Raw genomic sequence first — 27,862 nt, 5'->3', positions numbered from 1 at the left:
TAATGTAGGCCTTTCATAAAAGTGAAGAGGTGTAACATGAACTTTGGAATAGCACAGGATACCTGTACCCAGAGTTTGATGCCACTATCCCTATTTTCTGAGATTCTACAACCTATGCAATGTTTAAGGCTGATAGTTAAACATAAAAAAAAAAAAGGTGCCTGGGTGGCTCAGTAGGTTAAGTGTCCAACTCTTGATTTCAACTCAGGTCATGATCAAGCGGTTCGTGAGATCAAGCCCTTACTTTGGGCTCTGTGCTGACAGCGCAGAGCGTGCTTGCGATTCTCTCTCTCTCTCGCTCTCTCTCTCTCCCCCTTTCTCTCTCTGCCCCTCCCCCATTTGCGGCACTCTCTCAAAATAAATAAAAATTTAAAAAAAGACTAATAGTAACAATGTTTCTTACAACAATTTGTGCCATAGATAATGAAGGTTTTACAGCAACTAAATTCTGCTCAAAGATTTTTATTTCTCTTTTCTGTAATGGCTCTACTAGGTGGCATCTTGGGGACTGTGGTATTTGGTATAAATGGAACTCTCAAATAGCTGATGTTTAATCTTGTAAAACAATGAAAACATTAAAAAACCAAAAAGATGGGAACTTCCCAATATACTGCTTTGAAAGCCTCCCTGGCTTTTGAAACAAAACACCCCAAACAGTCACAGAGCCAAGCTGACTGGGAGCTCTCCCTTTGGACTTCAGGTGTTTGTCCCACTGTCTGTCCGCGCCAGAGGTCTGGGAGCACGTACGGACTCAGATGATGGGGGCCTGAGGCGAAACAGGTGATGCCTTTAGCTATGACACTGAAACAGTTTTTGTTTTTTACAAACAAAACTAAACCCCAATTGACTGACTTCTGAGTCATTCCCTTTCCATTTTTTCATAAGGGAAACAGGAACCGTATGTAGCTAAATAATTTCCTTCAGCAAAGTGTAAAATGGTTGACTTAATAAAATGTCAGCGAATGGAAAGACAAAACAGTCTCTTCCCGACAGAAAACGGATGCTGTCGTTCTTCTGTTCACCGTGACGGCTACCGAGCACTCTCACTTCATTTTCAACGTGAATTTCTCTCTATCTTTACTTGTTCACATTTTGTTCATGGAGTATAGAGAATTATTCTGCAATTGTTTCAAAGTGTGTGTGTGTGTGTGTGTGTGTGTGTGTGTGTGTGTGTTGGAAAGGATTTGCTTCCAAGCTTACACATTTTTTAATTATCAGGAAATAAATGCTCCTTAAAATGTGCAAGTCCTGCATAATGTTTGATATTCATACAGAACTTCACATGTACGTTTTTAGATGTATGAGGACAGCGGAAACTATTGTTTTGGTATCAGAGCGATGTGCTGGTCCACAGGCTTCCCCAGTGGGGGAGCCCAGAGCAGCCTCTGTATACCTCTGTGTTATGTTGAAGTTATATCATTTATCTTTCTTCTCCATTAGTCTAGGAGCATCTCATGAGCTCAGACCGTGTCCTAGCCTTGTCTGAAACCCAGCGTTTGTGTTCTTAGGAAGCTGCATCATCTTCAGGAAAGTGTAAAATGGTAACGTCTATGACCAATCAGTTAGTGAATGGAAAGGTACCACAGCCTCCATCCCAGAACTCCCTTCTTGTGTGCCTTGCATCTTGACTTTTCACACACGTCTTCCTGTAAAGTCCTCCAAACTATAGTTACATCAGAGCTGATGAACTTAGTGCATTCTGTACCTCTTTGACCTCTTCTGTTGAGTCTTACATGTGAGTTTGTAATAAATGTTTATAGTGAACATTGGCAGGTAGGTAAATGGTCATTTTTTGGGAAATGAATTTTCTTTGTGTTGATCTCCACAATTGTTTGGCAACAGAATAGGTTGGGGTTTATTTTTTTGAGATTTAATGTACATTTATTCTTAACACATGAAACATATAGTATAAAGATTTTATACCAAATAAATGATATTCATTAAGCCAAAAAAAGGGAAGGAATTTTATATCAAGTTTTAGCTATGTTCTTTGAAATACAAATATGCATATTTTTAAAAATTATTTATTTGTATGTATGTATGTATGTATTTTAGAGAGAGGGAGGCAGTGCCTGGGAGCAGGGGAGGGGTGGGGGAGAGACAGAGAGGCTCTCAAGCAGGCTCCATGCTCAGTGAGGAATCCGACACGGGACTTGATCCCACAACCCTGGGATAATGACCTGAGTGGAAATCAAGAGTCAGGCACTGAACTGACTGAGCTACCCAGGCATGCCTAAACATGCAGATTTGAACACTGGAAAAAATCTCAGTGTGTTTATCAGGAACTTCAACTGAACCTAGAGCTTTTTTGCACCTTGATTAGAAACAAAACAAAACAAAATAAAACAAAACAAGAATATAAATAAAACCTGTAAGTTGAATGGCTCCTGGGACAGCAAGGACTTTTTACAGAGCCCTCCGCAGCCTTGTGCTGAGAGGGGTGATGTCCGGCAAGAGATTAAATAGCTGTGTCTCGCTTTGTGCAGGTCACCCACAACCTTGCTAACTCATCATACTAACAAGGGGTAGCTGAGAAGGGGACCAAACTGTGGGGGTCCAAGGTCACATGAAACATACGACGTCATATGCATACACCTGTGGCAACACAGCCGCTGCAGCTAAAGGTCAAAGCCGGTTCTAAGAGGTGACCTCAGGGTGATTCATACAATAGGAGGAGGGAAAGAGGGCGACGTGTTGTAGGTTCACACATGATACTTTGTGGGGAAAGCCTTTTTTCTCCTTAAAGTTTATCTAAAAATACATATCTTTTAATTTTAATGTTTATTCATTTTTGAGAGAGAGCGAGAGTGGGGAGGAGCAGAGGGAAATGGAGACACAGACTCTGAAGCAGGCTCTGGGCTTTGAGCTGCCAGCACAGAGCCCAACCTGGGCCTCAAACCCATGAACCATGAGATCATGACCTGAGTTGAAGTCGGACGCTTAACCAACTGAGCCACCCAGGTGCCCTTAAAAATATTTTTAAAAACTGTAGTTTGGGGAGCCTGGGTGACTTAGTCAGTTGAGTGTCTGACTCCTGATTTTGGCACAGGTAATGATCTCATGGTTAGTGAGTTTAAGCCCTACATTGGGCTCTGCTGCTTGAGATTCTCTCTCTCTTCCTCTCTCTCTGCACTTCTTCCTCTCTCTCTCTCAACATAAATAAATAAACTTTAAAAAAGACCCCACACACCCCTATAGCTTGCTGCTAACCCAGCCTTTTCTCCTGTTTCCATGTGAGACATGACCATCACAGCATGCTTCCGGTGGCAGGCGTGCAGTACGTGAAGGGACCCGCACTCCGTAGCTCGGGCTCTCCAGTGAACAGGGTCTAGCAGTAGGGAAGTTTAATACTGGCTGGGAAGTCAACAATTCTGACATGTTTTTAAATTTAAATGATAAAAAAATTATAAAAACAGGAAAGAAAAATTCATCTGGGCATTATATTGCACTATCTGGCAGTGTGAATAAAATGCAAATGTATGAAATCTTTGAAAACTCTTAGAATATCAAAAATTACCAATCGCCATTCTTTTTTTATGGAAACCCACAGCTTTAATATATATAAGAGAAGTTAACCTGTCTTCATTCTGCTTAAACTTTGAGTGAGAAGAGGTAGGAACTTGATTTACTGGTATTTACTAAGTAGAAAATAGCAAGCATCTTCACAATAGACCAATTTCATCAGCCTTGTAAATAAAATTATTCAGGCAAAGATTATGCTCAGAAATAAATTCTTCGAATAATGCTACACATTTTTCCTGTATTTTAATTGCTTAGTTTTCCCCTAGCTCCATCTAGCTATCATATAACCTTTTTATTCCCCATGCTAAACATCCTATAAAACACTTTTCCACTTAAATCATTTTTTCAGTACTTGTGTGGTTTCTCTTTTCCCTTGCCTCAATCTACTTGCAGGAACTGACTTTTTCCCCTATTAAATTTTATTTTTAGGAAATTTGGTTCAGTGCCTTTCTTAAGTCCTTTTTAACAGTGACAATAACAAGAACAGTAACACGGATCTTCCTTAGTTTATGATGGGATTTGATCCTGATGAACCCTTCGTAAATTGAAAATATTGTAAGCTGAAAATGCATTTAATACCCTAACCTAGTGAACATCATAGCTTAGCCTACCATAGACAAGCTCAGAACACTGCCATTAGTTGATGGAAGTTGGGCAAAACCATGTAACACAGCAGCCTATTTTATAACAAAATGTTGAATATCGCATGTGATTTGTTGAATACAGTAGTGAAAGTGAACAACAGAATGGTTGTGTGGGTGCAGAGCGATGTAAGTGTGCCTGTTGTTTACTCTCCTGGTCTTGTGGTTGACTGGGAGCTGCTGCCCAGCGTCGGGGACAGCATCATACTGCATACGGCTAGCCCGGGGAAAGATCAAAACGCGCAATGCAAAGTATGGTTTCGACTGAGTATAGATTGCTTTCACACCATCATAAAGTCAAAAAATCGTAAGCCAAACCATTGGAAGTCAGGAACCTTCTGTATTTGCACCATACAGACCATCTAACTACATGCCAGAAGTTGTTCTAAATACATGTATTAATATTTTCTCTTCTTACCAACACTAAGAGGAAGTTACTTCAATTAGTCTCATTTTCAAGATGCACTTGACAACACAGAGAAGTAAAGTACCTAAGATTGCAAAGCGAGTAAATGATAGAGAGGCATTCAGACCCAGAGAGGTTGTGTCTGTGGACTTAACCTCTAGGTCCTAATAGGATATTATCCTCATAATGTTTTATTTTATTTTATTTTATTTATTTTAGTTTATTTCATTTCATTTTATTTTATTATTTTTAGTTGTTTCCTTTCTCCTCAGTATGATTCTGGTACAAGGCCTTTTTTCCATCAATCCTTGTGTTTTTGTGCAACTTGACTTCTCTCTCATGTCTTCCCCTGAATCTCTCCACGCTATAGTTAGCTCAAAGCTGATGAAAGTTAGTGCAACTCAATACTCGGATGCTCCAGAGAGGTAGAGGGCTGCTTGTCTTCCTCAACTCAAGAACTTTTTCTCTAGGGGCAGCTGGATGACTCATTTGGTTAAGTGTAGGACTCTTAGTTTCAGCTGAGGCCATGATCTCATGTTCATGAGTTTGAGCCCCACTTCAGGCTCTGTGCTGACAGTGCAGAGCCTGCGTGGGATCCTTTCTCTCTGCCCCTTCCCTGTTCATGGTCTCTCTCTCAAAAATAAACTTAAAAAATTTATCATCTAAACTCTATGTCCTAAGTAGGAGAGCGTAGGCCATTCCTTAGTTTTTCTTAAAAAAAAACAAACAGCTTTATTGGGGGCACCTGGGTGGCTCAGTCAGTTAAGTTTCAAGACATTGGCTCCGTTCATGATCTCACAGTTGGGCTCTGTGCTAACAGCTCAGAGGCTGGAGCTGCTTTGGATTCTGTCTCCCTCTCTCTCTGCCCCTCCCAAGCTCATGTTCTGTGGCCCTCTTGAAAATAAATAAACATTAAAATTTTTTTTAATGTTTAAAAAACAGCTTTATTGAAGTGCAATTAATATACAAAGAACTGCACATATCTAATGTGTACAATTTGCTGAGTTTGGACATATGCAAACCCTGGTGCTATCACCAAAATCAGAACTGTAGACATATCCAACACCTCTCAGAGTTTCCTTGTGTGTCTTTTTTTTGTGGTAAGAACATTTAACATGAGATTTGTGTGTGTGTGTGTTTTAAAGATTTATTTATTTATTTTTGAGAGAGAGAGAGAGAGAGCATGAGCTGGGGAGGAGCAGAGAGAGAGAGGGAAGAGAGACAGAATCTCAAGCAGGCTTTGTGGGCTTAGCGTGGAGCCTGATGTGGGGCTGGAACCCATGAACTGTGAGATCATGACCTGAGCCAAAGTAGGACACTTAAACAATTGAGCCACTCAGGCGCCCATGAGATTTGTTAAGAAAACAAATTTTGAAGTTCACAACACCTTGGTGTTAATTGCAGATACAATGTTATACTGCAGATTTCTAGAACTTATTCATCTTACATAACTGAAACTTTGTTATGCCCACTGAACAACAACTCTCTTTCCCTTGCCCTCCAGCCCTTGGCAACCACTATTGTATTCTCTGCTTCAATGAGATTGACTATATTCGATACCTGACATAGGTGAAATCACACAGTATTTGTCTTTCTGTGATTGATCGATGTCATTTAGTACAATGTCCTCTTGTTTCATTCATGTCACAAATGGTAGTATTTCCTTCCTTTTAAAGACTGAGTAAATATTCTTTTGCATATATACACTTTTTCTTTACCTATTCATCTGTTAATGGGCACTTCATTTGTTTCCATATCTTGGTCATTAGTTTTAGAATATGCCAATGATCTGGAAGTGCCCTTCCCATCTGAGGCAGAAACTCAGGGGGGAGGTGTCTCAGGATAAGATGGGAACAGGAAAATCCATGTTCTCCTGGGTCTAGTAGGAATGACAAGATGGGGTGGGGGCAGGGTCCTGTGGACCAATCTCTGACAAGGCTATGAATTTGGAGCTTTGCAAAAAGAAGCCAAATTTCTCCTTAACAAACAGCTCGTGCTGCAGGCAACCACATAGGTAGAGAAGGTAGTACTTCCACAGACTCCTTAAGCCTGAGACATCCAGGAAACTTGGAAAATGGTTAGTACAGGAGGTTTTGAAGACCTTGTAAAAATCTGTGGGGACAAGAGAAGGCATGTTCCTTCCCTAAAGGAGTGAGAGGGACAAGACTGACGAGAACCCATTCCAGAACCACAGGAAAAGAAAGAAGTACCGGGAGGCACTGAAAATCCCACTTGCCGGAGCAGTGCTGCCAGCCCTCTATTGGTTAAATCCAGCTCAGATACGATAGAATGATGGGAATTTCACTCAAAGATCTATTTTGTCTGACATGCTTTCCTGTCTTAAAGAAATCGAGTTAGTTGCCAAAATTGTTATTTGGGAGAGTTCACCGGATTCCTACTTTTTATTTCTTGATCTTCAGGAAATCATCAGCTGGGAATGAGTAGTAGCTGTGCCCTTCGGATTGTTCTGAGCTCTCTGGTTCTTCACAGTTCCTTTCACTGTCCATTGTTTTTGCACCTGCCCTGCTTCATCCATTCACGTTACCTACTTGGCTTGTTGGGTGTTTAAGTTTGCCACCTGTGAACTATATACTGAGCAGCTTAGTCTTTTTTGTTTTTTAATTTTTAAAAATCTTTATTTATTTTTGAGAGAGACAGAGAGACAAAGTACAAGCAGGAGAGGAGGAGAGAGAGAGGGAAACACAGAATCTGAAGCAGGCTCCAGGCTGTCAGCACAGAGCCTGAGGCAGGGCTTGAACTCACCAACTGTGAGATAATGACCTGAGCTGAAATTGGACACTTAACTGACTGAGCCACCCAGGCGCCCCTTAATTTTTTTAATGTTTATTTTTGAGAGAGAGGAGAGAGAGAGAGAGCGAGTGACAGACAGAAGAAACAGAGAGAGACAGAGAGACCAAGTGCAAGCAGGGAAGGGGCAGAGAGGGAGACACAGAATCCGAAGTAGGCTCCAGGATGAGCTGTCAGCGTAGTGCCTAATGCTGGGCTCGAACTCTCAAACCATGAGATCATCACCTGAGTCGAAGTCTGATGCTTAACCGACTGAGCCACTCAGGTGCCCCCTGAGTAGCTTAGTCTAATGTAGATCATTTCCTAAAAGAAATTCCTAGGCCCACTGAACAGATATTTCCTGGAACTGTCTCAAAAGGTTATCAAAAAGAGATATTAGCTATATAAACTTAATATTTCAAGAAACTTCATAATTTATCTGAGCTAGTCTAAAAGCCCACCAAGGAAAGGAGTTACAGATGTACCTTGCATCCCTTTCAGGAGCCAGTTTTGGGGAGAGAGAAGTACATACCTATTAAAACAGCTGAAAGAAAAAAGAGTGATAATCAAAGTATCAGTGAGGATGAGGAGAAACTAGAGCTCTCATACATTGGTAGCAGGAATGTAAAATGATATAGTTACTCCAGAAAATAGTGTGGCAGTTCCTCAAAAAATTAAAGACACACTTAACCACGTGACCCATCATCGTACTCTCAGGCATTTATGTCAGTAAAATGAAAACTTAAGTTCATGCAGAAAAACCTGTACACAGATTTATATTTAATAGTAAAAAACTGGAAACAACACAACTGTATCTCACCTGAGGAATGAATGAACACAACCTGGTCCGTACAACAGAGTACTAGTCAGCGATAAAAAGAAATGAATGTTTAATACCTACAACAATCTGGCTGGTCCTCAAGGGCATTATGTTTAGGTAAAAACTTCAGTCTTAGAGGTTATATGCAGTAAGATTCCATTTATATAACATTCTTGTAATAACAACTATAGAGATAAAAAACAGATTAGTGGTTACTAGGGGACAGGGATGGAGCAGAAGGGTTGGAAGGGGAGGTGAATTTATGAATACAATATGGTAGCATAAGGGAGTTCTTTTGTGGTGAAGGAACAGTTCTATATCTTGGTTGTAGTGGTGGTTACACAAATCTACACATGGAATAAGACTGTACACACACACACACACACACACACACAAATGCAGATTGAAAAAAATGGTAAAAACTAAGCAAGTTCTGTAATGTAGATAAAGAACCATTCTCAATTTCCTGGTTTTGATATCTTATTAGAACTTTATAAGATGTCACCACTGGGGGAAGATGGGGGAAGGGTAAATGGAGCACTTTCTACTATTTTTTAATAAAAATTTTTAAATATTTATTTATTATTGAGACAGAGAGAAACAGAGCATGAATGGGGGAGGCACAGAGAGAGAGAGAGAGGGAAACACAGAATCCGAAGCAGGCTTCAGGCTCTGAGCTGTCAGCACAGACCCTGATGTGGGACTTGAACCCACAAACAATGAGATCATGATTTGAGCTGAAGTCAGACACTTAACTGACTGAGCCACCCAGGCGCCCCTCTTTCTACTATTTTTGCAACTTCTTGTGAGTCTATAATTATTTCAAAACAAAAATTAGAAAAAAAAAGAAAGTAGACTGCCTAGGGCTGGAGTTTGGGGAGTTGAGCAAGAGGAGCGTGGAGAAGGAAATTGGGGCTGAGAAATGTTTCTAGAAGTTTAACCTACAAAAGCCTTAAATTTTCTCCCCATCATCTCTCCTGCTATCATTACGTCCATAGTGCTCTTTAGCCTGCCCTCGTTAGACAGTTGTTTCTCTATTGTTCCTATTATGGTGCTGAGCAGAGAACTATTCCTAAAGGCACGCCAATCAATCTTAACCCATGAGTGGAATCACCAGGACTTCAATCCTTTCGTTATTAGTTTTTCTATCACCTAATATTCAGAGTCTGTTTCTTTGCTGCCAGAGGTGTTTTTTATTTAACATCTGAATTCGATGCCATTGTGGATGCTAGAAGTTGCCAGAAGGCTGTCCTCCAGGTAACTGTCTTATGCTCTAACTTGTATTTCTGTTTTATTGTAATTAGCATTCAGCATATGCACTGTCATCTTGTTAAAATTTTTATTTTCTAATGGAGAAAGCACTTGAAGAGTTGATTGTGGAGCTGAGGCTTATCCATGCTCTTCTTAGTTACCTGTGTCTAAATTAAGCTGACCCTCTGGGCCTTAGCTATTTCTAAACAGGCATCACGTTAATGCCTGGGGGAACATTAACCTTGCAGACACTAATCTAATTCAGTGCCATCACAAGTGCATAATGCGGGAGTCTGGAACTTTGCCAAAAAGCACTATTCAAATGAACATTCAGTTGGCAAGGGTGGGAAGGTGGGTGTGGACAAGGGATGAGAACTCCAGAAATGGTTATATAGATATTGTAACGCCTTTCCTTTCCCTCTCCACTCAGTGGTTATGTTTAAGTATTGCAGAGAGATGCTAAATAAATCTTCAGACTATTCTGAAGAAATCGTGATGAAGGTGTCTGTTTCATCCCTTGCTCATAATCACTCAGCATTCACTGAGCATCTTTTACGTTACATGCTGACCTTGTGCTAGGGTGGAGACACAAAGATGAGTAATTGTAAACCACTGCAGTATGCACAAGCACCTCACGGTGCTTAATAAATGTTAGTTGAATAAAAGCATGTTTTAAGGAGGTCACAATTTGGTTAAGGCCACTTAAAGGGCCTCCAAAGGGTGAGACAACAGTGCAATTATAGCTCTGTATATAGATCATTACCAAGTCTTTGCCAGAAAGAGAGAGGTTTGGGCTCCAGGTGAAGTGAGAGGGAAAAACCTGTAAGACCTTGCGCAACAGGGTCCAGGATCTCCTGATCTTTCTTTAGACTCACACCCTGCTTCTCAATTTGCACACGCTAACAGGGTTTGCTGGTTTCAAGGGCCGGGGAGCGCCGTTTCCAGAAACGGTGGCATTTGGGATGGTGAAGGCCAACCACTGGAGGCAGTGGGGGAGAGGGCAGGTAAGAGAAGAGATAAGAAAAAGCTAAGGGATTCTGGTACGTAGGTCCTTCACCTAGGTCCCTCCCCTTCCTTTTTCTCAGGCCTGAAACGCACCAGACCCCAGAGTCCTAGGGTCTTCTCAGGGCGCTAGGCATTGATTATGGATGAAGGCTGACCCCCCCCATCAAAGAGATTTCCTCAGTGCCGACATTTCTCAAATTGCTTTTGAAAGCTGGGCCCGGAGAACCTGTAGCTTGTGGCCAGCTTCCCGGGCCACGCTGGGCCAGTGACACGCAGACGCCGGAATCGGAGCCACGCTGGGTAGTACCAGCCTGGTCCGCGGGCTAGGAAGGGAGGGCGCCGCGGAGCGCTTCCCGTGTGCGGGGCTTCCCACAATCCACCGCGCCGGCAGTGGCGGCGACCGCGGCGGCGCTCTAGCCGCAGCATGTCTGCGTCTCGACTGCTCTGGGAGGAGGAAGAGAAGGAGGAAGAGGAGGAGGGGGAGGAAGAGGAGAAAGGCGCAGGGGTGGGAGCTGTTGCCGAAGCTGCCACTGCAAAAGTTCTCTCCCCTCCCCCCTTCCCCTTCTCTTAAGGCCCCTAGAAGGGTTGGAGCTGCCGCCGCCTGCAGTCAGTGGCCGCGCGACTCGGCGCCCGCCCGCGGTAAAGCGCTGGGCCTGGCAGGCCCGGGCCCTGGGGAGGGTGGGGGAGGGGGAAGCGACGGCGCGCTGGGGGGAGCGCGCGGCGGTAACGGCCTGACCCCGGGGTGGGGGGGGGAGCGAGCCGTGGCGAGGCTGGGGGTGGCCTGGGGAGCGGCCGAGGCCAAGCGAAGCGCTGGAGCTGACTGGGGACGGGAGGAAGCAGGGCGCGGATGGTGGGTTGGGGGGTTGAGAAAGGATAATGACGGGGGCGGCGGAGGCAAGAAGGCGGCCTCCGAGGCCTGAGGAGGGTGTCAGAGGTAGGGAAGGAGGTGGGAGGTTTGCAGGGGGCGGCCTGAGGGTGCTGGGTGTGGGTGTGAAAAGGCTAGGGAGACACCAGGTCTCTGTTCGTCGTGCCTGGTGCAGTGCTTTATGCACCGCAGGCCTCTGTCACTGTTGCCGCCAGAGTGTTCTTTGGGAGAAGGGAAGGGAAGGGCAGGGGTTGGAGAAAAGGGAATCCTTGCGGGAAACATAGTGGGAGTGTGTTCGGGGAGAGAGGCCGGAGGGAAAGATGCCGGATAGGTGGAGGAATGCAGAGAGTGGCGGTGGAGGAGTATTGGGGAGTTCGGAGGGTGTTCATTGTGCAGATACATTAGGTATTTCGTTATGGAAAGAACTGAAGTGTTTCTAAGGAAAGGAAAGAACGGATACAAGGAGTTTCCGCGAATAGAAAGGATAGCGTTCGAAGCCAGAGGAAGTGCTAAATACTAGAGACTATGAAGAGAATGCATGATAGAATAGACAGATGTAGAATTAATAAATCTTGGCCCAAGGACTAAAGAGTTATTCCAGATGGGCCGGGATGGCCTAGTTCTGAACCTGTTTGGGATCTTCTGTAGATGACATCTGGTAAGTGTGGGTCCCGCAGTGGTTGGGGTCACTGAGAATTAGACCTTAGTGTGTGGTTTGGTCCGAGACCTTTTAAACCTGCACTAGTGAATACCGTCTGAAACAGACGGTAAAAACAAAAAGCAAAAAAAAAAAAACAGGAAAAAAAAAACAAAAAACCCCGCCTGGCCTCCAGGGATTCCCTAGGTCGTGAGTTTAGATTTTAGCAAATTTAAAGTATTGTCATTTACTAGAGGCAGGGGGAACACTAATGCGAGAATGGAAATTACTGGACTTGGCTGTTTTCTTCTTCACTGCCCGGCTTATCTGGTCCAGGAGAACTGATGCCACATTATTCACCCTGCGTTGCAGTACACAGGGTTATAATTAAAGGTAGGGGGGAGTCCGTGCACGGTGGCCTTTCTTTGGAGATTCCATTTGGAGCTCAAATTAGTCTGACTGGATTGGTTCCATAACTCCGGGGCTGGTGGGAGACTTTTTGCTATTCATGGTTCCTGAATGTATACTCAGCGAGGCATTGTGGTATTGAAGAAAATGCATCAGCCTGCAAAGTGTGGGCCTGCAGAATGGAGGATCTAGAATATCTGTTTTGGTCTTAGGTTGCAAGGAGGTCGGGACTGGTTGTCTTGAGGTTTAGGGGAACTTGAAGAGACGATAATTCTAGAGCCAAATTAGAGGGAATATTAGCATTTCCATATCAGGAAATTTACCAAGGCCTTTTGGATTTGCTTAGCTCCCACCAGACTGGATTTCTAAGAGGGAAATCTAGGCTAGAACTATACTCTTAAGATTTGCCTGAAAATTATTTGCTTTTCATTATTAAGAAAGACTGTACATATTACATTGTATATTCAGCTGGAGAGACGGTAGTATGAAATACCTTTATGGAAGTGGAGGGATTAATAGGGAAGAAATTTGGGAGAGGGACGGGAAAATTCAATCTTTTATTTGTTTAGCAAATATATATAAAGGAGGATGAGAATTTAGCATTAGAGATGAGAGTCTTTTATTTAAAAATTTTTAAATGGAAATAATCCAGGATTACTTGTTTTAAATTTGGAAAACTTTTTATGTCAGTACATTTAAATTTACTCTTTGTTTTCAAGAGCTTCAGTATATTACATCTTAGGATGTACCCATTTTTATTGTCATCACAGAGTGAGAGCTGTTTTCTTTGTCCTCACCTGCACTGTATATTATCATTTAATTTTTGTAACTTTAATGGACTTAAACATAGTATATCAGTATTATTTCCCCCCTTTTAAGTTGTGTGGAATTATCCATGTACATAATTAAAAAGTAAAATTGTCCTGAGGGAGCTTATAATGAAAAGCTCACAAGGGCAAGCCGTGTCTCATCTGTCCATTGCAATCCCACTTTCCAGAGGCTACTACTTGTAACGATTAATTGTTGTAGTTCTTATGCTTTTCTTCAGGTCTCAATATAATATACAGGTACTGTTATTTTTTGATTGATCAAAATGACATTCTGAAGGAGTTGAAAGACTTCTGTGAATGGAAAGGATTTGGGTCACTGACATGCCTTTTCTCCTTTCAACCTTTGATAGTTATTATTTTAGCTTTTTTTTTATTAACTGTCTTTATATCTTTAATATACTTAAAGAGAAAGCATTTAAAATTACACTGGAAATAGACTTGTTGAGAAGGCAAAGGGAAGTTTAATGGATGGACCTGTAAGAAAAACTAGATTGTAGGAAACCACATCTTTGCAGCAAAAGGGTTGCTGGTTAGTGATGAGAAAGAGTTGCTTGGCAAGGATAGTTACTCATCTTGGAATTAGATATCAGGTCAACTGTGCAGTGTTCTTTGACAGTTTTGTGAGGAGTTTCAGAGTGAGGACTCTGGGAATGGACTAAATGACCCCTGATTGTTTTTTCCAGGCTTCTATGGCAATTTTTTAACAGTTTTTAGGAAGGAGTGAATTGGCGTGGATAAGGTGTTTCTTTTTTGTGTGGAGGGAGGGAAGGATGGGGAAGTGTGATCGCAGCGGGGAAGAGGATGAAGGTCAGGGTATAATGGAGGTGGTGATGGTTTTGTGGGAGGCCGAAGAAAGGGTAAAGAATTCTGAGGACATTTGGATATAGTAGATTTGAAGGAGATTTACAATTATAGTGTTGAGATAGATTTGTGGCAGTTACAAGGAAATATGCACATTTAAGTCACTAATATGGTGGGAATATAGTGGAAAAAAGTATGCTGCTTATATATTAGGATAGATTAATGAAATACTGAGTTTTTGAAATTTGCGTATGAGGTTTAACATCACCAAGTCAGTATGACGGATATGGGGAGAATGGAAAGAACTTGCTCCCCTATTTGGAAGTCTTTAAGTACCTTGCCTCTTGAGAATCTTTATGTAAAAACAGCATTCACATGCAGATTATATACTGCTAAATCTTGTATTTGCTTATGGGAATTATTCTCTCTTTGTTTTGCAAAGGGTGGCTAGACTGTAACCTACTCTGGACTGGAGACTTTCTTAATCTTTGGGAAAACTCAAAAACAGTGTGATTAAGTGCTTTGTAGATAACCTGTTGAATGACTGGTAGAAAGTAGTGTTCACTGTCAGTGATGATAGTGGGACTGTGTGAAATGGCTGAACACCATGGGAGTATTGTAGACTAAATTGTGTCTGTGTGTTTGAGAGAGTGAGGGATAAAGGGGTGTCTGACAGGTGAAGCCTTTAGATTTAAAGGAAGAAGACAGAATGGATTAGAATGGGACTAGAACAGCCCTGCAAAAACATGAAGGGGTGGGACCAAAGGTTCTGTTCTAATCTGAGGCTAGTTTAATCTGAGTAAATTTTAAATCTGAATCTGGAGTTGGTGGCTGATTTAATTTGTATTTTCTTACTTCAGATCTAAATGACTACTTGGAGATATTTAGCTGTTTTAAGAATCTGATTTAATTCATTTTGGTATGATAATAAAAAAGTGTTAGGTGAGATTTCTCCCCTCAAGGAATTTATAGTGTTTATATTCATTTAGGGGGAAAAGGACAGTTTGGAGTAATTTAGTAATAGTGTATCAGAAAGTTGATTTTTTTAATGCTTATTTGAGAGAGAGAGAGAGAGAGAGAGACAGTGTGAGAGGAGGAGGAACAGAGAGAGGGGGAGACAGAATCCAAAGCAGGCTCTAGGCTCTGAGCTGTCAGCACAGGGCCCGATTCGGGGCTGGAACTCATGAACTGTGAAACCATGACCTGAGCTGAAGTTGGATGCTCAACCAACTGAACCACCCAGGCGCCCCAGAAAGTTGACTTTTTAAAACAAATATCAACAGTATACTTCCAGGGATGCCTGGGTGGCTCAGTCATTTGAGCATCCGACTCTTGATTTTTGATTTAGGTCATAATCCCAGGGTTGCAGAATTGAGCCCTGAGAGTGGCACCTGCTTAAGACTCTCTCTCTCTCTTAAAAAAAAAAAAAAAGTATACCTCCAGATAAAAGTTTTTTTATTTTGGTAGTCATTTTCAGTAGTAGCGTTCAGAACTTTTTTTGAACCTCTATCACCTTCTATACAATATATTTATTATGTACCTATTGTGTGCTCTTGGGGGATGGAGCATTTAAAGGTGGGTTAAACAGGGTCCCTATCCTCAGAGTTTATAATCCCTTAAGAATGGCACAATTACAAATAATATGAGGCATAATGTTATTCTGAATAGTCTCATTGGTGACAAATCTTTTTAGTTTGAAAGAGTTGATTTTTAGAAATGCTGAAGATCTGTTGATAGTAAAGAGAGTGAATAAAGAATAGTTTTGGTTTAAATTAATTTAGTCAGAGATATAGGAATAATTTTCGTGGTTGACTTATTAACTGACTTACTTTGGAAAACATTCCCAGTGAGGAAGTCAGAAATACTCTGAAGAGTGGTGGTAGCTTCACTTGTAGGTAGTTGAATGCTAGATAAATGTTAGCTAAGTGCATGAGATGGTTGGATGGATGGAGTGAATAAATGAGTAAGTTTAGGTAGCTTCCCAAGGTTATTATTTTAAAGAGAACCTCACTGATTTTAATATGTAAATAAATTCTGGGTATATTTGTTAATAAACACTTTCATTACTGGGAACAAGATGGATTATGATTAAGCTCCTAAATGAGTTTTATGGATTGTGAATGCTGTAGGAGTTAAGGGAATGGAGAAACGAATATTGGCTAGGGTTTGGGGAAAGGATTTAAGTGTACCATACTTTAGCCAGATATTGAAAGGATTCCTTAGGGATCTCAGGAGAGGAACTAAATTGCTCCAAATTTCTCTTGCAGCCCTAGAATGAACCTAGAGTCTGGATCTATTTTTGTCTTAATGCTTTCTGCCTATTTCATTTTAGCTACTCCTACTGGTTTGTTCCTTTTCAGATTCTCCTTTGCTGGGTAGATTTTGAGCTCCCTGGAACAACTGAGGGGGGGGAATGTGTTTCCATCTATGTCTAGTGTAACTTTTAGTTTTTCCTTTTATGAGCCTGTACCCCACAAATTACTTGGTCTCTGTGAGTGAAGAGCATGAGTCAACTTGGCTCTGCTGTCCTGGCATTTTCCTGCGTGCTCTTCTCAAAGCTGCTTTCTGAATTGTAGAATAGAATAGACAGAGAATTGAGGGCATATGTCTAGTAGACACACGCTGGTTGAATAAATGAATGAGAAAGTATCATATAATATAGAAGATCTAAATGATCTGTATATTTTTGTTTCAATTTATTAATTACCTGCCGTTTTCTTTTTAATGTTTGTTTATTTTTGAGAGCGAGAAGGGGACAGATGGCAGTGAGCCCAATGCGGGGCTCAAACTCATGAACCGTGATATCATGACCTGAGTGAAGTTGGACGCTTAATGGATTGAGCCACCCCTGTGTCCCTACCTGTTTTTTTTCCTACAAAGGATTTTATAGGGGTTGACAGAAATATGTATACTATAAATGAATTGAAATAATTGAGGAGGTCTAGTTAAAGAGAAAATGAAAGAATCTGTTTAAAGATTATATAAGGTCTATTATTACAAATGCTAGAGAACTAGGAATAAAGTGGAAGACAACCAGATGGAGATGGAAAGTTATCCTACAGAAAGTATGATTCTGAAAGAAGGAAAACATAATTGATACATGATAGTTTATGTTTAGAGGACAGCAAGAGAAGATTGAAAGTGTAGAGGATTATTTGAAATAGTTATTTTGGAGAGGAAGATTGTAAGACAGTTTGAAGGATAAGAGTAAACAAGTTCAGAATGTAGCAGAAATTATGATGGGAGTTTATAATACAGGTTTCAGAAAGTGATGGGGAGCATTCTCTTTAGTCAACAGATAATGAATATTTGTAATATGCAAAAGCATTTTTAGAGGCAGTCAGGAAAAAATCGTTTGGGACTTATATTCTACTGGTGGAGTTTTGGACTTGTGCACAAATAACTACACTATGACCAGTGTATCATAACAAAAACTGAAGTCAAAAGGTAAGAAAAAATATTTGGGGAAAAACCTGGTTCTACACTGAATGGCATGCAAGTGACATTTTAGTTAGTTTTTGAAGGGATAGAAATGAATGGAAAGACAGCATTCCAATCTGAGGAATTAGCAAAAGCAAAGACTTGGAGTTGATAAGCCATGGATATGTGGGGAGTAGTGAGTTTTTTTTTTTAACTGTGATCCACAGTAAGAAATACATGTCACGTCTTCACCTGATGTATGCATGTGTGAATGTTTGTGTGTATGTGTAAAACAAAAAGCTTCAATAACCATAACCTTTACCACGTTGGATGCACTTATGTGTTTTCCATTCTATTCTATTTGGCTAAGAAAAAAAATGTCTGTCACTCATAAACTAATTTTGTCACTAAATAGTTGATCACAGCTTCTAGTTTGGAACGCAGAGTGTTTATGAGTAGGGTATAATGTGATAAAAGGTAGAAGAGTCAGTGGGGTTGTGTAGAAAATGGATGGCCTTGAAAGCTAAGCTAAGTAATTTATATTTGACATGATGTAGTGTTGTGCTTAATAAGCAAACAGAAACTAAGTTTTAGTTTTGGCCTTTTTGTTTACCTGTGCTATGATTATGTAGAGAATTATTCCTTTCTGAGACTCTGTTTTCTCATCAAGAAATTGTTAATTCTGGCAAGTGTTGTGGTGAGGATTTGAGGATCAAAATATGTTAGCATAGGATTAAAGTATGTTAATATATCATTAATGTAAAGCTTCTGAACTTTTTGGGTAGAGAATGGAATTAACAACTGTGTATTAAATGCCTTAACCTGCCTGTAGCTATACTGTACAGGACAGATTGGTAGCAGTGTGGTGGTAGAGTAAGATTGGGGTGAGAGGCCTGGTCACGAGGCTGCTGGAGAGACTTAAGAAGGCCTTGAATTAGTTGGATAGTAGGATTAGAACTGAGGGGGTAGGATGTGATTTTACGGTGAGAGGAGGGGAGCATGACTGGGAATTTAGAGCTGTGGTAAGCTTCAAAAGGCAGCAGCTGAAACGAATATATGTTGGGCTAGTTCAGCGGGGTCACATTAGAGTAGGTAGTTATGGTTTCTTGCATAATAGTTCCTTAATTCTTTGTTGAATGATTAAATATGTAGATTGAAGAATTTGAATTGCGAGTGGAGACAGTAATGGATAGGTTTGAGAAGGAGGGGGGAGATTGAAGGGTGCTTTGGAAGGACTGCCAGAATTTCTTCAGGGAATATTTTTGTAAACTTACTGTGTTCAAGATTCCATAGTAGGCAATGTGAAGGACACATGTTTTTATATATGATGGAGTTCATTTTCTTCAGGAGTTTAACCAGGGACAAAAATGTATACATATCTGTCTATGGCAGAAGTACTATGGCAGGTTAGACTTGGTCGAAGAGTTGGTTTGCAGCTTCGGCCTTGAAGGATAAGTAGGGTTATGTAGGCAAGATGGTGAGGGTTGGTATTCCAAGAAGAGGGAGGGTGATTATGAGTGACAGAAAAATTCTGGATGTGTTTAGGGGTTCATGGTCTAGATTAGCTGGAATTTAGGGTCTATCTTATGAATGGAGGGAAAAAAGCCTGTAAAGTAGAGGAACCATCTAAAAATCTAGACTAAAAAGGTTTTTTTAATCTTATTTATTTATTTATAACTTAATGTACATAAAGTGCTCAAATCTTAAGGTTACAGGTCAATGAATTTTTGTAGGAAGATGTTTCCAACACTCCAGAAGACTCATTTTTCCCTCCCAAGTTGATGTCTCCTTCGACCAAAAGTAACTACAGTGACCCTTGAACAACATGGGTTTGAACTGTGCAGGTCCACCTATAAGTGGAATTTTTTTTATAATTATAGTACAGTACTGTGCTTTTATGATTTTCTTAACGTTTCCTTTTCTCTAGCTTAATTTATTGTAAGAATGCAGTATATATTACATGTAACTTACAAAATGTGTGTTAATCTACAGCTTGTTATTAGTAAGGCTTCTGGTCAACAGTAGGCTACTAGTAGTTTAGTTTTGGGAGTCAAAAGTTATATCCAGATTTTATTTATTTATTTATTTATTTATTTATTTATTTATTATTTTTTGAGAGACAGAGAGAGACAGCGCAAGCTGGGGAGGGTCAGAGAGAGAGGCAGATACAGAATCTGAAGCAGGCCCCAGGCTCTGAGCTTGCTGTCAGCACATAGCCCAACATGGGGCTCGAACCCACGAACCGTGAGATCATGACCTGAGTCGAAGCCGACGCTTAACCGACTGAGCCACCCAGGCGCCCCTATATCCAGATTTTAACCATGGGGTGAGGGGGCGAGGTTGGATCCCCAACCTTGGTGTTGTTCAGGGGTCAGCTGTACTATTCTGATCTCTATCGCAAAAGAGTAGTTTTATGTTTTTGAATTTCTTGTTAGTGGAATCATATGTCTGCGTATGGTTTCTCATGGAAACCTAAGGAAGTCTAAGGACTTTTAATTGGACTCAGTATGCAGTGGGGAACCATTGATGGTTTTTGAGTGGGTGATTTAAGAATAAAAATCTGGTGACCTTTTTTTGTTTTGTTTTTACAATGAACCTAGAACCTAATGACTAGGAGACAAAGTCAGAAGGCTCTGACAAAAGTATAAAGTTGAGAGTCTAAGTTGCGATGGTGGTAATAGTAATAAAAGAAAAGAGATAAACAGAAGAAATACTTTGAAGAAAGAATTGAAGGGTTTGATGGCAAATGGGGCAACTGGAGGAAAAGAAAAAGGAAAGGGGAACTTTGGGGCTTTTCTTGGGTAGCTGAGAATGCTAGTGCTATTAATAAAAATCATTGGATTGGTTAGTAGAACTATTTTGGTGGGGAAGAATAATTAATTTCATTCTAAGCTACATGGCCAGTGTGTGAAGCACCAATGGAAGTATGCAAGAGGAATTATTTAGAGTTAGAAATACTGGATTCAGCTGAGGAAGGAGGTCCAATAGAGATTTGGGAATATGTACCTAGAGTTGATAATTGAAGCTGCTAATTCTGGATTTGGTATGGTGCTAATGGCATGAAATTTTTGGACTGATAATTGAGGTGTTAATTGAAGCAATAATTGAAGACTCTAGTTGAAAAAAATCATTATATATTCCAATTCCTAAGGAATAAATTAGATTGTAGCAGAGGGTGATGGTTTAAAGATTATTTTTGGGAGCTGGGGGAAGATATTCATATGAGGAATGAAAATGTAGAGGCAGTATTAAGGGATGAGATCCTGAAGGGAGTGGAAAGAGAATGGGGGAAAGCACCAGGATAAAACTTGAGAAAATACCCACTAATTGGGCTGAGAAGAGGACCAGTGGTCATTGGAGATAGAAGCAGCAACTAGAGAGACCACAGTAGAATCCTGCTACACAGTGACATAACCCAGAGGAGGTAGTTCAAGTGTCATTGCCAGAGAGGATAAGGACTTGGGTGGTGAGTCCTATGATTTGGTACATGGAATTGTTTTTTTGGTCTTCAGGAGAGCAATTCAGAGACCAGAGTGCATGGGGGTAAAGGACAGAGTAGGTAGGGGGAATATGGAAACATTGAATGTAGGAATAGTATTAAGAAGTTTATTTTAAGGAGGAACACCTCTTTTTCCAAAAGTGGAGGCAAGAAGTAACAGATGAAGATACAGCATTTTATTACAGGTGGAGAAGGTGTGATTTGAGGGAATTTTATGAAGTGATTATTTGTTGTGATTATAGACTTAAATATGAAAATGACTTGGAATTAGTCAATGATATAGAGAATTGTATTTATAATCAGTTGTGGAAGATTTCATAGCTTTCTGGTGGTACTTAACACCTACTGTGTGGGTGTGAAGAAAACAGATGGTGAAGATTGTCATTGGGGAGGTGCATGGTGAATATAAGAGAAGGTCATGATGTTCTGGAGAGGGCAGTATTAAATGGCTGATGGACAGATTTAAATTGTGTGGGGAGACAAGTGAAGCTAAAAGGACATAAAGAGCAGGTGTAGAAGTATAAAATAAAGTAGCTGTGGTTTAAAGAAAAAGAGGTCTCTGAAGTTATAATCCTTGTGGTACAGCACTTCCAGTTGATGACCTATTTTCATTATATATGTGTGAGTGGCTGAAGTGCAGCTGAAGGTTTTAGGAGTTGAGGAAGGTCAGGATGTAGAAATTACTTCATCATTGTTGAAGTTAGTGAGAATAATTGCTGAATGTGGCACAAAGTAGAATTGGTCTTTGGGGAAGGAAGATGGGAGTGTATTCTGGAGCTTGGTAGATGTTGCAAATGGAATGGCTTAAGTGAGTAATGTAAACTGCAAAGAGATATTTTAGTGGTAGGAGTGGCCCTATGGAGGCAAGAAGCAGTTGGTCTTTCAGTAAGCTGAAGGAGTGGAAGAATGGATAGCTAAGTCAGGAGAGAAGCAGGTTGTTTGGAAAAGCCAAGCTTGAGGTAAGATGAAGGGGTGGTCACAACAATCCAGGCAAGCGATGATAGTATCTGACTTGTGGTGTGGGAATGGAGATAAATAGATTTGTTACATTCACCAATTCCTTAAATATCTGTAGAAATAAATTATACTTGCAAAATTGTAACCATTCATGTGCAAGGGAAAAAAAAGGTAAGGTAGAGGTATACTAATGTGAAAGGCAAATGACAGAGGGTAGTTTGTTGACAGTAGAACATGGATAAGCTGATAGAAGCTAGAAAATAAGTAGAACAGAAATCAGGGAGGAGGTTGGGTTTGACTGGAATCTGAATAAGAGATGAAAAGGAGAGTAAGTCGCTTGCAGCAGAGAAAAAATGGGGAACACATAATGCTATCTAGGAAATAATGCCAGGAGCCTATTCCTTCTCTGTGCATATAAAGACAATCCTTGCCACCTATGATCTTATAAAGATAATAGTGCATATGCATAAGTATTTTAAAAAATAGCATAATGATAGAGGTATTGAGATCTTTTGACCTCTACTTGAGCTCCTCAAAACCATATCAGTCTTTGTTTGCAGAAACCGCGTGGTGATAATTTGTATACGTAAATGGGCTTAGGTAAAAAGTAGAAAGAATGGGTGGATATTAGGAAGGAGATATCCTAAGCAATCTAAAATGGCCTCTCTATATTTTTTTTGGTTGTTTTTGGTCTGTAGTGACTTTTATCTCCATTATTTCTTATTGTTCTTAGGAGACTGGTTGCTTTGTTTTCTCATTTCATTTATTACCTATATAGACATGAATCCCAGATGTATAGTTCTAAATACATTCTTGTTTGTAGTTATTTATCATTTATTGAATGTATCTAAAGGTGCTATATTGCCAATTCTAAAAATAAATACAAAAATATGAACATTACTGCTTTTTAAAAATTTGTTTTTTTAAGGCTTATTTCTTTATTTTTGAGAGAGTGAGTGTGCCAGCAGGTGAGGGGCAGAGAGAGAGAATCCCAAGCAGGCTTCAGGCTGTCTGAGCAGAGTCTGACATGGGGCTCAGTCCCACAAACCGTGAAACCATGACCTGAGCTGAGAAATCAAGAGTTGGATGCTCAACAGATTGAACTATCAGGTGCCCCTTTTGATTTGTTTTTAAATCTCTGCTGAAACCTTCATCATCTTCTATTGGTGATATTTAAGACCTAGACCAGGCCTCTAATGCTTTTGCATTGCTCTCTAACTTTTTGCTTGTCCAGTTCTGCAGTAGTATTAATTTTTGTCAGTCTTTGTTGTCTGTCAACTTTTCCTTTGTACTATTAAAGTCTTGACTCTCAAGTGCTTACCTGACTGTGGTTTTTGAGATTCTCCCTCATTGCCTTGCTATGGTCCCAGAACCTGACGTTTTAAACCATTACCAGTCCAACGTCGGTATCCTTCAGACCCTTTGCATTTTCATTGTGTTCCTTACACGATTAATTCACATGTTCACCCTCTGAACAAAGAATACTTCCTGAACTTCCCTGTTTAGAGCAGGGTATTTGATGTTAACTCCATGTTTCAGAGCATATTTAGTGGCAATGAGAAAAATATGACAAGACACAAAATAGGTATTATTGATATTCCACCCAGGTGCAGCTCTGCTTCAGGATTACGCCCAGAATGTAGTCCCAGGTCATTCATCACATTGCCACCCTCCCTTCCACATTTAGTCAACCAAATTTAATAATGAAGGACCTGCGGAGACCCAGGGCTTTGAGAAGCCTAATATGGTACAGGGAGGTCACTTTGCCCATCAAACTTTTTTGCTGTAACCTACTTGATTTGGTCTAGAGTTGTTTCCAGGACCTGCCTCAGACATAGCTAGGCCTTGGCAAGTGGGTGGTGTGGGTTAGACTGATGGTGGATATCTTAATTTAAGCAAGGTGTTGGCATGACTATAGTGGAAACAGAACATTTAATGATTGTATTAATTTAATAGATAAGTGACTTCACAAGATAAGGCGTTGGATGCCTAAAAATCTTGGTTGGCAGAGTGGTTTTCCTTGTAAATTTGAGAAAAGCTTATATCCAAGGGATTAGGATGAAATACACACTTGATGTTTTGCAGGGTCCCATATAGGTGTGTTTGTCAACACATACACACCTGCATGTGTAGATAACATTTAATGATAGGGACATTGTGTTCATTTGAGTAGGCTCTATAATTAGAGTCTTTAGGGAACCAGGCATGGTAGTCTTGAGTTATGAGTGATTCAGTGAATTGGTAGAGAATTTTGGAAAGATCATTGTCAAGTTACTGGGAGTGTGCTTGGGAAATGGATTTTTTAGTGACTGGTGATCCTTCTGGAATAGGTTCACAAAGTTTGAGGGCAGTTTGGGGCAAATTTGTGTGTTAAGTTGGAGAGTGTTAGTTTGGAGGAAATGAGGGAACACAGAATGCATTTTTGAGAATGTTAACAGAGTTGATTTGGTCGGAGCTGGAGCTGATCAACATAAGTGAGCTGTGGAGAGGTTTTGATTAAGTAAGCGGGAGGTGTAATTTATGAGGAAGCTTAATACTAGAAAAGTAAATTCAAGAGTAAAATTGGAGAGATCCTTTAGGGAAGATTATTTTTTGAGGGAAATACAGCTCTTGGGTTAAAAACAGGAAGGCAAGGGAAAACTAAGACGAGTGAAGGTGTGGAGAGTCAGAGTAAGTGGAGGGGTTAAGGAAGAGGTTACTACTGAAAAATGTCTTACCGTGAGGAGTGCTGTGTTGGATACTACTTTTGAATAGTGACTCGGTAAGGGAGGGGGCTTAAACGTCCCTCGGTTTGTGGGGGTGGGGAAAGTTAGGCGGAAGAGTTCCATTTCTTGAGAAGCCGGGACATGCGGGAGCTCGCGCCGGATCCAACCGCCGCACGGGCGAAATTTTGTTCGCGCTTGGCTGGGGGGCGAACGGTGCCGGGCCCGCGCCGCGGCAGGGCCCAGCCGGGCGGGCTGCCGGCGCGGCTTGCCGCACACTCGGGCCTCTCCCAGGGCGCTTCAGTAAGTGAGCAGGCCGCGCGGGCTGTGCGGTGGGGGCCGGGAGGAGGAGCTTTCTGGAGCGCCCCCAGCGGACCTCCGCACGCGGCTCACAAGGCTTCCTTTTGTTGTGTGTGGACGTGTGAGTGTGCGTGCGCGTGCGTGAGTGCGCTCGTGTGCAGGGAGGCGGCGGCGGAGCGCTGAGAAGCCGGAGCTTTGCCTGCCCGCGTGCCTCGGCGGGCGGCGGGGCCTCCCAGACGCCCGTCTTCCGGGTCGGGGCCCGCGGCGCAGGGAGATGGCGAACTTTGTGAGTGGCTACTTGGCGGCCAACAAGTGTCTGCCTGTCTGCGGGGACCGCCGAATGCTAATTGACAGCACCCTCTCTTTTCTCTCCTAACCCTGCTTTTTCAAATCTTCTTCTGTTGGATTGGGTTGTGTTTACTCTCTTAGTGTGCCATAAGGTCAGATGGGTAATTTGGTCTACCAGACGAATAGTTTTTTACTCGGTATCAAGAGCAAAAATGTACTCCAGGAGCCGTATATTGGTTGTGCTAGTAAAACCTGCATGTTTAGTAGTAAGAACAGTCCTAAGGCCGCTCCGTAATGAGGCTATGGGGCAAACTTCTGCTCTCCAGACTTTGTGAAGCACTATTTGCAGTGCCAGGAAAGAAGTCTGCGTACACAACTAAAACCTAGATAAGAGTTAGGAAATGTAAAAGTTAAAGCCCTTCCCAAAAGCTTGAATTAAAAACAGCTTTTTGTTTTGTTTTACATAATTATGATTGTATAGTTTGTAAAGTTTTGCAAAATTGGGCATGGTGTCAACTCAATGCTTTTTAAAAAGCATTTCTTATTTTTATAGGGGGCAATAGTAAAGGCACCACACAGTTTTGAAATTTCAACTATGTTAAATGTTGCTATAAATAAAATCTTATTCAGATTTTTAGATTTAATATATCTAAAAATACGTTTGCAGTTGTCCTTTGGGTGCAGGAGGAAGTCCTGGGTTTCTCCGGGCTTGTTTCTGGGTAGATTTTTAGTATTGTCAGCATGATACGGGTGTAGAACCTTAACCTGAGTGAATAATTTGCTTGAGATTACCAGTCTGTTTTGCAACTGGGAATAGACTCTGGGTCTCTTATTCCCAGTCTGGTGACCTATCCAAGAATAGACTAAGGAAACTGGGTATTTTTCTGTTTGGTGGAAAATATGGCTGAGTTGATTTTGTAGTGAGTATGAAGGGGCCAAAAAGTGGATGAACATTTAATTTTCTGTTGTAACATTTAAATGTAGTTTCTCCACATGCCTTTGGCCTTTCTTTGAATATATAAGAAACTTTAGGATATTCCGCAATGTTACATGGCATTTGTAGCACATTTACACTTGATTAAAATAGAACCTTATTGTAATTAACTGTGGGTAGTTGTGTTTTTCTTGTGGGTATTCTCTCTGGGTAGAGAATTGCAGGTAACTTGAGAATGTTTAGCCTTCTCACAAATGCTGGGGAGAAGAGGCATTATGTTAACTTTGTTAATCTCTGATTTAAAAACTTGGCTTTTATTATTGAAGATGCTTATTTTCTCTTCAGCTTTATATACTTTTATTCTCCCTACAATTATTACATTAGCTACACATGACAATATTTGGTTAATATGTGTTTCAGTAGGCCTCACAGAAAAGAGTACCTTTTCTTTTCACAGTATTTGAGTTGCACTTGAACTTTGTTTTGTTCATTCCTGATCTTTCTTATGACTTTAAATCACAAAAACAAAAACATTGTTTCTTCCTCCTTCCCATCTCCAGAAACCTGCACATTTTAAAAACTAATGCAGTAGTTCTCCACCAGAAGTGATTTGGGCAATGTCTGAAGACATTTTTGGTTGCCATGCTCAGGGCTTCTATTGGTATCTAGTGGGTAGATGGTAAACATCCTAGAGTGCACAAGATGGCCCTACAACAAAGAATTATCCAGTGCAAAATGTCAGTAGTGTTGATGTTGAGAAACCCTGACCTCATACATTGAGAATAACATCTCCCAAATACCTTAAATCTATAAAAGTTATTTATAATGTAATTGACATCTCTATCATATCGTTATGAATCTTTTTCCAAAGTTGTGATTAGAATGATCATGGGTCAAAGGTTATGAAATATATGTTAGATCATCAGTACATGGGATCTTGGAGGTGCAAAATTAACAAATTTATTTACTTTTTTTGTATGTAGATTAGTTTTAAAGAGATTGTGATTTCCTGGTTCTCATAGGTAATGCAGAGCTCAGGTCTCTTTTTTCTATTATAATTTAATTTACTTAATTAAAATTAATTTTAATTACTGAGAGAAACAGTATTGATAATTTTTATTCGATATACAAATACATTTAAAAATTGAATTAAATAATTACATCGTGAGAATATTCCGTATATAGTAAATTATTGTTAGCTTTTTCAGAGTCACCTGTTTGTTAAATTCATCAGCATGGTTTTGTAACAGTTGTAAACTTTTCAGCATCTGCTTTTTTAAAAAGTGTTTGAGGGGTGCCTAGGCGGCTCAGTCGGTTGAGCGTCAGACTTCGGCTCAGGTCATGATTTCATGGTTCTGGGTTCGAGCCCTGCATTGGGCTCTGTGCTAACCACTAGCTCAGAGTCTGGAGCTTGCTTCAGAATCTGTGTCTCTTTCTGTCTCTGCCCCTCCCCTGTTCACGCTCTGTCTTTCTCTCTCAAAAATAAATAAATGTAAAACAAAAAAAATTTTTTAAGAAGTGTTTGAAAAATGGAGAAAGATCACATATAATTTTAAAACAAATCAATTTAAAGTCAATTGTGATACCTTAGGCAACATTGCAAATGCAAACCCAACTGGAATTGTTCAGAATCTGTGGGTGTCTTGAACTTAGACATCTGTTTTGCAGAATTGTGTGAAGATCACCATAGTGGTGAGTTACTGTGCTAATTGTAAATACTGTGCTAATTGTAAATCTTTCTAGCAAGATTCTTTTGGTTTAATTTTAGAAGAAGATCAGTTGAAACTTT

General features: G+C 40.6%; 1 protein-coding gene across 7 annotated transcripts in view; it reads left to right on the top strand.

The window, feature by feature from the left end:
• Positions 1 to 10,868: 10,868 nt before the first annotated feature.
• The window catches only part of ZNF148 (zinc finger protein 148), a 127,409-nt gene continuing 110,415 nt past the window's right edge, over positions 10,869 to 27,862 (top strand). For 5 of the 7 annotated variants that reach the window (XM_029939469.1, XM_029939468.1, XM_029939464.1 and 2 more), the window contains exon 1: positions 10,869 to 11,071. The gene's annotated coding sequence lies outside the window, so the exon portion shown is untranslated. Of the gene's footprint in view, positions 11,072 to 11,430; positions 11,956 to 24,994; positions 25,138 to 27,862 lie in introns of those variants that run through there. The other 2 variants (XM_029939471.1, XM_029939467.1) reach the window with 2 other exon arrangements.

This window comes from Suricata suricatta, chromosome 5 (assembly GCF_006229205.1).
Source record: "Suricata suricatta isolate VVHF042 chromosome 5, meerkat_22Aug2017_6uvM2_HiC, whole genome shotgun sequence".
Classification (NCBI taxonomy): Eukaryota; Metazoa; Chordata; class Mammalia; order Carnivora; family Herpestidae; genus Suricata; species Suricata suricatta.
This window is presented reverse-complemented; position numbering and strand designations above follow the sequence as displayed.